This window comes from Myodes glareolus, chromosome 16 (genome assembly GCF_982192425.1).
Source record: "Myodes glareolus chromosome 16, mMyoGla1.1, whole genome shotgun sequence".
Lineage (NCBI taxonomy): Eukaryota > Metazoa > Chordata > Mammalia > Rodentia > Cricetidae > Myodes > Myodes glareolus.
Window position 1 is genome coordinate 70,776,465 of NC_142041.1, and position 9,801 is coordinate 70,786,265.

Consider the following 9,801-nt stretch of genomic DNA (forward strand, 5'->3'; position numbering starts at 1 on the left):
GTTTCTAGGCCCATACCAAGACCAAGAAGCATATTTCCAGCTGCTCACAGACACCAAGTATTTGATGATAGTGCCTCTTAAGAAAGTCACCATGTGCTTTTTGTTGTTAATGCTGAGTGAGGAAGCCTTCCTTAAAGAGCTGCACCTCTCCTAGATGCCAGCATACAGAGCCTGCCAGGATAAAGTTGGTTACCAAGAAGCTGTGTTTCACTCTGTTGTTGAAATTTCTGTCCTGCCCAGCCCTGCCATCATTCCATCCCAAAGAAACACACAGAGTTTTATATTAATTATAAACTGTTCATCCTATCAGTCCTGGTTTATTATTATCTAGGTCATACAACTTAAATTAACCCAGAATACTTGTCTATGTTTAGCTGTTTGACTTGGTACCTTTTATCATTAAGGCATTCTCATTGTGATTCCTCTGCATCTGGCTGGTGACTCACTCTCTACCTTTTCTCTTTCCACAATTCTCTTAGTCTGATTGGCCCACCTGTACTTCCTGTCTGGCTACTGGCTAATCAGAGTTTTAGTAAACTAAGATAAAAGACAAATCTTTGCAGCATACAAGAGCATTATTCTAGAGCAGTATTTGTTGAAGATTTTTGCATATATGTTTATAAATGAAAACTGTTTGTAATTTTATTTGTTTGTAGTGTTCTTATCTGGTTTAGGTATCAGGGTAACAGTGAACTCATGAAACGAATAGGCAATGTTCCTTTTGTTTCTGATTTGAGAAACAATTTGAAGATTATTATCATAAATTTTTGATAGTGTGATAAAATTCTGTGCTACAACCAGAAGATGTGGGCATTTTATTTATTTATTTATTTATTTATTTGGTTTGTGAGGCTTTTTGTTGGTGCTTTTTTTCACTAGGGTTTTTTCATCTTTTTAATTTTTTTGATCTCATCCAAGTTTAACTTTTATAGGTATTGTGTCAAACTCATGATATATGAAATTCATGATATAAACTTACCTCTGAGAATTACTTTTATGTCCCTTAGACTTGGGTTTGTTGTATTTTCATTTTTTCAATTCTAGAAATATTTTAATTGCTTTTGTAATTTCTGTTTGACCAATTTTTAATTCATTAGTAAATTGCTCAATTTCTATTAATTTGAAAGTTTGTTGTTGTTGATATTCAGCTTTAAGTTGTAATGGTATGATTGGATGCGGGTGTTATTTTGATTTTCTTATATCTATTGAGACTCACTTTGTGTTCAAGTATGTAGTCAACTTTTTAGAAGGTTCCATGAACTTCATGAAGGAAGGTATATTCCTTACAATTTGGTTGAAATGTTAGCAAATATCTTTAGACCCATTCAGTCTATGATATAATTTAACTTTGTGAAATCAGGTACATATTTATTTATTTATTTGGTTGGTTGATTGTTCAGAGTTGATGGAGGAGGGTTATCTGTCTATTGTGTTATTTTCATTGGTCAATAAAGAGACTGCCTTGGCCCTTTGATAGGACAGAAAATTAGGTAGGCGGAGTAAACAGAACAGAATGCTGGGAAAAGGGCAATGAGCCAGAAGCCATGGAGCCAGCCACCAGGTCAGACATGCTGAATCTTTTCCGGTAAGCCACCACCTCGTGGTGCTACAGATTATTAGAAATGGGTTAATATCAAGATATGAGAGTTAGTAACTAACTCTCTAGAGATAATGGACCAGGCAGTGCTTAAATGAATACAATTTGTGTGTTGTTATTTCTGGGACTAAGTTAGCTGTGCGGGAGCCGGGCAGGATGAAAAGCAGGCCTGCCCGCAGCTCCTCACTACACAGAGTTGTTTAGGATCGCAGTATTCTCTGAATGATTTTCTTTTTGAGTATATGATTTTCTTCCCTAGGTCTTTGGTTTGGCTTTGTTTTGAAGTCTGTTTAGTCAGATACTAAAATATTAAACTGGATTATTTACTGGGTCCTTTTGCTCGGAGTAACTTGTTTTCCCTATACCTAATATGTTGTTTATCCATATTAAGTTGTGCATCTTTAATTCATCAAAAGGATGGGTCCTGTTTTAATATGCAATCTGTTAGTCTTTGCAATTTTATTAGGTAATTTAGACCTTTGATATTGAGTATTATCAGTGAGCAGTATTTGTTGATTCCTGTTATTTTGGTTGGTATTTCACCCTCTCTTTTTTTGCTTGTGAAGTAATTTGTTCCTTGTGTTTTATTTGGTATGGTAGGCTTCTTCATTTATTCTTATATTTTGTAGAACTATCTGTAGATAGATACTGCTTACATTTGGTTTTATTGTGGGATATTTATTTTGATTGAAAGTTCTGCTGGGTATAGTGCTCTGTGCTAGCATCACTGATCTCTTAGAGTTTTTACAAACTCTGTACAGACCATCTGACTTTAAGAGTCCCTCTTGATAATCCAGGTGTTCTACTAGGTTTTAATTACCTACTAGATAATTACCATGGTCTTTTTCTTTTACACCCACTAATATTCTTTCTAATGTACATTTAGTGTTTTGATTATTATTTATCATGGGGAACTTTGTTTTCTTTTTTGCTCTCTCCTATTTATTATTCTGTATGCTACTTGTACCTCAATAGATAGCTCCATCTTTAGGTTAGGGAAATTATCTTCTTTGATTTTGTTGAACATATTTTCTGTGATTTTCAGCTGGATTTCATCTCCTTTTCCTATCCTTATTATTCACAGATTTTATCATAGTGTCCCAGATTTCCTGGATTTTTTGGTGCTTGGATTATTTTACATTTGTCATTTTTGTGACCACAGTATCCACTTCTTTTTTGTCTTCAGTACCTGAGATACTTTCCTCCATCTCTTATACTCTTTTGGAAAGGCTTGCCTCTGGCATCTCTGTTCTAGTTCTTAAGTTTTACATTTCCAGTTTTCCCTGTGTTGAGAGTTTCTTTGTTGATTCTGTTTTGACGTTCATGCCTTAAACTGTTTTCTTCATTTCATCCCAATGTTTGTTTGGGTGTTCATAAATTTTAGTAATGTGTTTATTCATATGTTTTACATGTCCTTGGTTATTTTCTTAATAGATGATTGACTCCTTATCTTGTGCATTTTCTATATACTACATTTCTCAGGGACTATTTTAGTAGGGTTACTGGACTTTAGTAGAGATATATTGTCCTGGGTGCTACTGATCACATTCCTGCTCTGGTATCAAGTCATCTGGGCTTTTGGATTGTAATTCTAGGTGTTGGTGTCTTTTATTGTCTTAGCTAGCTGTGTTTTTCATTTCTTGTTTTATGTTGACCTCTATGGACCTTAAGCTCATGTTGTGACTATGAATTGCTTGGTAGAGAGATCTTCTGTGTCCCTACATGTTTGGCACTGAAGATCCTGGGGAGATCTAGCTTCTAGGTACTGCAAATTGTATGTAGAATGGGAATGTGCTAAAAGGAGGGGTCAGCATGAGAAGGTTCATAAGAGGGAGGAAATCTGGGTCTGCCATGAAGATTTTGTTTCCTGGCTTTTGTGACCAGTGAGTTTCCAAGAAGAGAGTGTCTAAACATTGGTGGGTGAGCCAATGAAATGACATGAGGAACTAAAGCTATAGAAGAGGATTTTCTTAGTTCTCTGACAGTAGGAAAAGAAAGAGTTTATAGGCTGCTGCAGTTGGTCCTTTAAAAAGCTAAGGATAATTCTGGAGAATTAGAATTGGAGGGTGTGAAGGAGAATGGAAATCACATTCTGATTCCTTGGCCAGCATGTCATCAGGTTCCCAGAGAGAGGCTGACTCGGGTGGTGGCAAGTAAGAAAAAGTACTCACATAATTATTAAAATGAGAACATTTTAGTCTTCTTATAGTTTCTTTTAGAAACACAAATATTTTATTATACTGTCCTTTATGAAATAGTGCAAGACTTATCATGATGTTCAGTAAAAATTTGGAACTTCTTCACATATCTTACAGAGGGCTAATTATGTACCTGAAAAGAACTTGAACTGTTTTATTAAATCTGCTCTGTTTGTATATTATTTTCTAACATACCAGATTCATAAGGAGTCCTTAAATGTTTTAAATGTCATCACCTCTGAAAATATTGCTCATTAGTTATTGCACCAACTGCAGATAAGAAATTAAGACAGAGAGTCACTATGTAACATAGACAGATATTCAGTAACTACTAATATTAACAAAAAGTGTTTGATAAACTTTAGTGCCTGAATCTCATTTCATTTACTTCCTTAAAAGCTATGAGTTAGGTGTCCGTTGAATTAGATTATGGAGTCAGAATGATATGCTTTTTATAATATTTGACTCAAACTGAATTTCACTGTACTGGGAATTATGAGATATTTGGGGGGATTTTCGTCTATATGAAAATAGAAAACATATCTTTTTTATTCCATATTACGTGTAAAGGTAAAGCTGGAATCAGGAATATTTTTCCAGTGTTTTATTGAGTTTTCCTGATCTGAAATTTAAATATAAAAGTACAAGTGATTGAAAGTCAATAGAGCATAAAACATTCACAGAAAATAATTTTCTTCAGGGAAATTTGTCACACTGCAAAATCAAACATAATTTAACCCATCTAATAAACTTTATGTGAGATTTGTAAAACGTACATGCATTTCAGTTAGACAGATTTAATCTTCTCCCAGGGATGACATGGGAAATAAAAGCCATAGAAGAGGATTTGCAAGACAGTTGTTAAACTAGAGAGTTGATTAGATTCCTATGTGAATTTTGGCCAAAGAATCTTCATCAATGGTCTTTCACATCTGGATATGGTAACCTAAACTGATTTCCAAATCACAGAGCCCAAATCTCTGTGATCAGTAGAAATTCTCTTTTCAAGTTGAAACATCTGTCTATGAGCAATTCATGGTCTTTCATATACCTAGAATATACCAAACATTTAAATTTCTATCAAAGTATCTTGACTTTCAATTAAGAATTTGAAAGGAAAGTCTCTAAAACACACTGCAAAAATAGAATTGTTTTTCCTTAATGGTACTCACGCTTTAAAATCTTTAACTTTTAAAACAATCAGCTTTATACTTCATTATTTAAATACCAAGATGCTGATCATTTGTGTCTGAGGATGTCATTATTGATGTTTCTGCCATGTATATTTCAGTGATCTTGACTTATCTCACCATGGTGCTAAACTCTGGAAATTCAAATAATAGTTCATGGTCATTTATTTGTTATTATGTTCATTTGTATTATATACTAATCAATTGAATTTCACAGGATATTTGTTGTTTATACATATCTACCTTGGTTTAGAAGGAAAAAAGAAATTTAGGTAACCATGATATAAATATTTTGTTAATAGAGAGATAGAAGAGACAATTGGCAGCCTAAATTATGAGTTCTTAGGTAGTATCCTACACTTTTTACTTGGGCAACATAAAGGCGGAAGAACAAAGATATGCATACTTACGCCAATAGAAAGTTAGGGTGTTTCTATAAATGAATAGCTTTTAAATTAGGAAAGACAATCAGAAATACAAATACAATTATTGGAAAGATATGCTAACAAAAATATCAAGGATGGCATGGAAAATGAAAGGTCTGAGGGTCCATTTTTTACATTTCATAGTGCCTTTTTCTAGAGGTATGGTGAGGAATGATGCAACATCTTTCCCATCTAGTCCTGGCTGTCTTCATTCACACTGCCAGTTCAGGATCCCTACACTTAAATAAGATTTTTGCATATGCTGAGAAAATAAAACTTGAGTTGATTTTTATTTGCTGATTTACATAAGAAATTGGTTTTTGTCTCTCCTTATTATTCGTGCAATTCTATTTTTCTTTATACTAAGTGTCATATTTTCCTAAGAAGTTAATTAAAACAATTGGCAACTCCAAGTCTATAGTTGCCCTTGACGTTCATGACTTTTCACACAGTTACAAACCCAGGAAAATTCATTTCCATAAACATGAGAACAAGGACGTGAGAGATGGTTTAGCCACCAAAAGTACAGGTTATTCTTTCAGAAACCATGGTTCAGTTACAAGAGCCCAAATATTAGCCCATAAAAGTCTGAAACTCCACTTCTTAGAGTGAGACACCTTCTTTTAACCCTTATGATTGTGCTTATGATGCACACATTTGCATGCAAACAAAGCAGAGGAATATAAAATAAATTAATTAATAGAATAAAACATTGAAAACATGAGCACATATCTTACTAGATTAATTAATTAATCATATATATATATACATATACATGTATACCAGTGTGTATGGTGTGTTTGTATGCATGTGTATCCATGAATGAGGTTAGTTTGAGGTTTAAAATATGAAGTAAACCTTCAACTTTAGGTTCAAATAAAATCTTAAAGAAAGGAACTTTCTTAGTTACAAACAATAGGTTATTAAATATTTAGAGTCCTGTCTTGAGGCATTACCATATTATACAAAATGACAAAAAAGAGAACATTGTAGAAGCCCATGTGAAAGTTGTTAAATTTAAAAGATGCTTGTCACATCCAAAAGAACTCAATATAAGCATTATCCTGTGTCTTGGGATGACTGCTTCATCATTTTCTTATAAGCTTTTTAATAAATGAGTACACATCATCTCTTGTCCAATTGTTAAATAAAATATTCATATAAATTCATTTTAGGAAGTTTCCTTCTTTCCTTGTTATTATATTTTTCATTTCCTCAGTGCCTTCCAAAGATCTTCTCAAAAGCAACTATGGGATTGTTGATTTGCTATAAAAGGATATGTCAAGAAAATAGCTGGGAAGAAATGTATCAGATGATATGTATAGGCAAAATTTGACAGCTTTGACTTCAATGTGTTCAAGCCATTCAAGTAAACTGGGAATTCACATGAGTACACATGAGTAAGTTATGTAGGAATAATATCATGTGGAGTTAAAGTTTCTTTTTTTTTGCGCCACAGCAACGTTTATTGGGAACGGGGGGGGGGGGGGGATCAGTCCTTCTTGGCCGCGCCAGCACGTTGCTCAGCTCCTCCCGCTTCCTCTTGGCGCGTATGTGCGTGCCCACCCGCTTCTTGATGAACTTGAACTTGAGCGTGCGCTTGTCCTTGGACACCTTGAGCAGCTCCATGGCGCACTGCTCGTAGGGCGCGAAGCCGCACACCTCCCGGATCATGTCCCGCACGAACTTGGTGTGCTTTGTGAGGCGCCCGTGCCGCCGGCTGTGCCTTGGCTGCCTCAAGTTCTTCGTCACCTTGTGGCCCTTGTTGAGGCCCACGGCCATGGGGTAGCACAGGGCCATGGCTGCTCCTCTCCAATGGTGGCTGCGACAGGAAGGCAAAGTTAAAGTTTCTTAAGAGGAGCATCAACATAATAGTAGTCTAGCGTTTTGAATTTTGAATAGTAAATATTAAGCTTACCTTAGGTAAGTAACAAACTTACCTAACAAACTTTACTGTAACAAACTAGTTTTGAAGTAAATTTTATTGTTTTGTTTTTCAAGACATGATTCAAAGTCTTATTTTAATCAAGTGAAATGGGTGATTTTTGTTCTTGAATCACTTTTTTTTGTGATTGATTATGTTTACTGATTTATGTATGCTGAATCGTCCTACATCCCTGAAATGATAAACACTTGATTTAGTGAACAAATTTTTGAATATGTTTTGAATATAGTCTACAAGTATTATTTTTTTCTTCTCTCATCTCAACCATGGCTTCCCCTCCCTCCACTCCTCCCAGTTACTCCCATCCCCTGTCCGCAGATGCATTGCTCATTCTTTCTCTTCAGAAAAGAGCAGGCCTCCCAGAAATATCAATTGAACACTGTATAATAAGATACAATAAGACCAGGCAAAAACCATCATATCAAGAATGGACAAGACAAGCCATTAAGAGGAAAACGATTCAAAGAATAGGGAAAGGTGTCAGAGATGGCCCCACTCTGACTGTTAAAAGCACCACAAAAGCCCCAAGCTAAACATCCCGGAATATATATGCAGAGGACTTGGCACAGAACCATGTAGGCTATATGAGCCCTACTTAGTTGATTCCATGGGCTCTGTTCTTCCAATGTCATCAACCTTTCTGGCTCCTACAATTCTTCCTTGGCCTTTATCCTCAGGGTTCCCAAGTTCTACCTAATGTTTGTCTGTTGGTGTCTGCATCTGCTTCCATCAGCTTCTGGTAAGCCTCTTTGTTGAAAATCGAACTAGGCTCTGATTTGTGAGTACAAATAGTAGAACAACATTAGGAATCATTTCATTGACATTTTCCTCCCAGTCATGTTTCACTCTACCCTAAGTCTCTTAGCCAGTCAGCTTCTGGTTGCTGACAACAGAAGTAGCGTCAGGCATGGGCTTGAACTCATGGCATTGATCTCAAGTTAATGTTAATCCAGTTATGGGTTGACAGCTACCACAATTTCTATGCAATCATTCCCCCAACGTATCTTGCAGGCAAGACAGGTTGCAGGTCGAAGGTTTTGTGCCTAAATCGGTGTCCCAGTCCCACCCCTGAAAGCCTTGCCTGGTTACAAAAGATTGCCAGTTAAAACTTCTTCTCCTCCATACTAAGAATACTTGCTATGTTACCCTCCGAGTTTCCAAAAAGTTTCCACTACCCTTGAATTTCACATCCCCCCTCAAATGTCACTAAATTCTAGTTGATGTTCTCTGTATTTTCTCTGTCCCTCTCTCCCCCAACTGATTTATCCTGTTCCCATTTTCACTTGTACCAGTCATCCCAGAAATTAATTTTATTTCCCCTGCTCGGAGATATGTATGAGTATCCCATAGAGCCCTCCTTGTTACTTAGCCTCTCTGGATCTGTAGTATGATTATTTAAGAGGTAATATCTGCTTGATGGAAGACATATCAGGTTTGCTGTTCTGGGTTGGTTTGCCCCAGTTAGGATGACTTCTTAACAAATAATAATAATAATAGTAATAATAATAATTAATCATGTAAATGCATTGCATTCTCTTCATTCTTTGATTGAGGGGCAACTAGGTTGTTTCTAGTTTCTCACTGTTATAAATAAAGCTGCTCTGAACTTAGTTGAGCAAATATCCTTGTGGCAGGATAGAGAGTCTTTTGGGTATATGTCAAATAGTGATATAGCTGGGTTTTGAGGTAGACTGATATCCAGTTTTCTGAGAAACTGGCATATTGATTTCCATAGTGTCTTTACAAATTTTTGTTCACACCAGCAACAAATGAGAGCTGCCCTTTTGCAACATCATCACCAGAGGAGCTACCACTTGTGCTTTTGATCTTAGCCATTCTGATAAGTATTAAGATAGAATCTCAAAATAGTTTTGATTTGCATTTCTCTAATGGCTAAGGAATTTGAACATTTAAGTAATTCTCAGTTTCTTGAAATTCCTTTTATGAGAATTCTCTGTTTAAATATTCACCCCATTTTTAAATTGGATTATTTAGTGTATTGGCGCCTAATTCTTGAGTTCTTTCTATATTTTTGATATTAACTCTTTGTTGAAAATTAATTTGGTGAAAATTTTTTCCCATTTTCTAGGCTGTTATTTCATTCTATCAATGGTGTTCTTTGACTATTAGAAACTATTCAGTTTAACAAGGTCCCCATTACTAACTGTTCATCTCAGTTATTTTGGTATTGAGATATTGTTTAGAATGTTGTCTCCTGTGTCAATGTTTTTAAAGATATTTCTCACTTTCTCTTCTTTCAGTTAAGTATGTCTGGTTTTCTGTTTAGATCTTTGATCCATGTAGACTTGAGTTTTGCTAAAGGTGAAAATATGGATCTGTTTGCACTCCTCGACATGCAAACATTCAGTTAGGCTCTGACTAACTTTCAGCTTTCCTTTGAGAATTTCTGATTTCTTTGTCAAAAATCAGGTATCTATAGGTATGT

The 9,801-nt window shown here is 35.5% G+C and overlaps 1 pseudogene; it reads right to left on the reverse strand.

The window, feature by feature from the left end:
- Positions 1 to 6,841: 6,841 nt before the first annotated feature.
- LOC125390886 (large ribosomal subunit protein eL36 pseudogene) lies at positions 6,842 to 7,222 on the reverse strand (annotated as a pseudogene).
- Between the last annotated feature and the right edge of the window lie 2,579 nt (positions 7,223 to 9,801).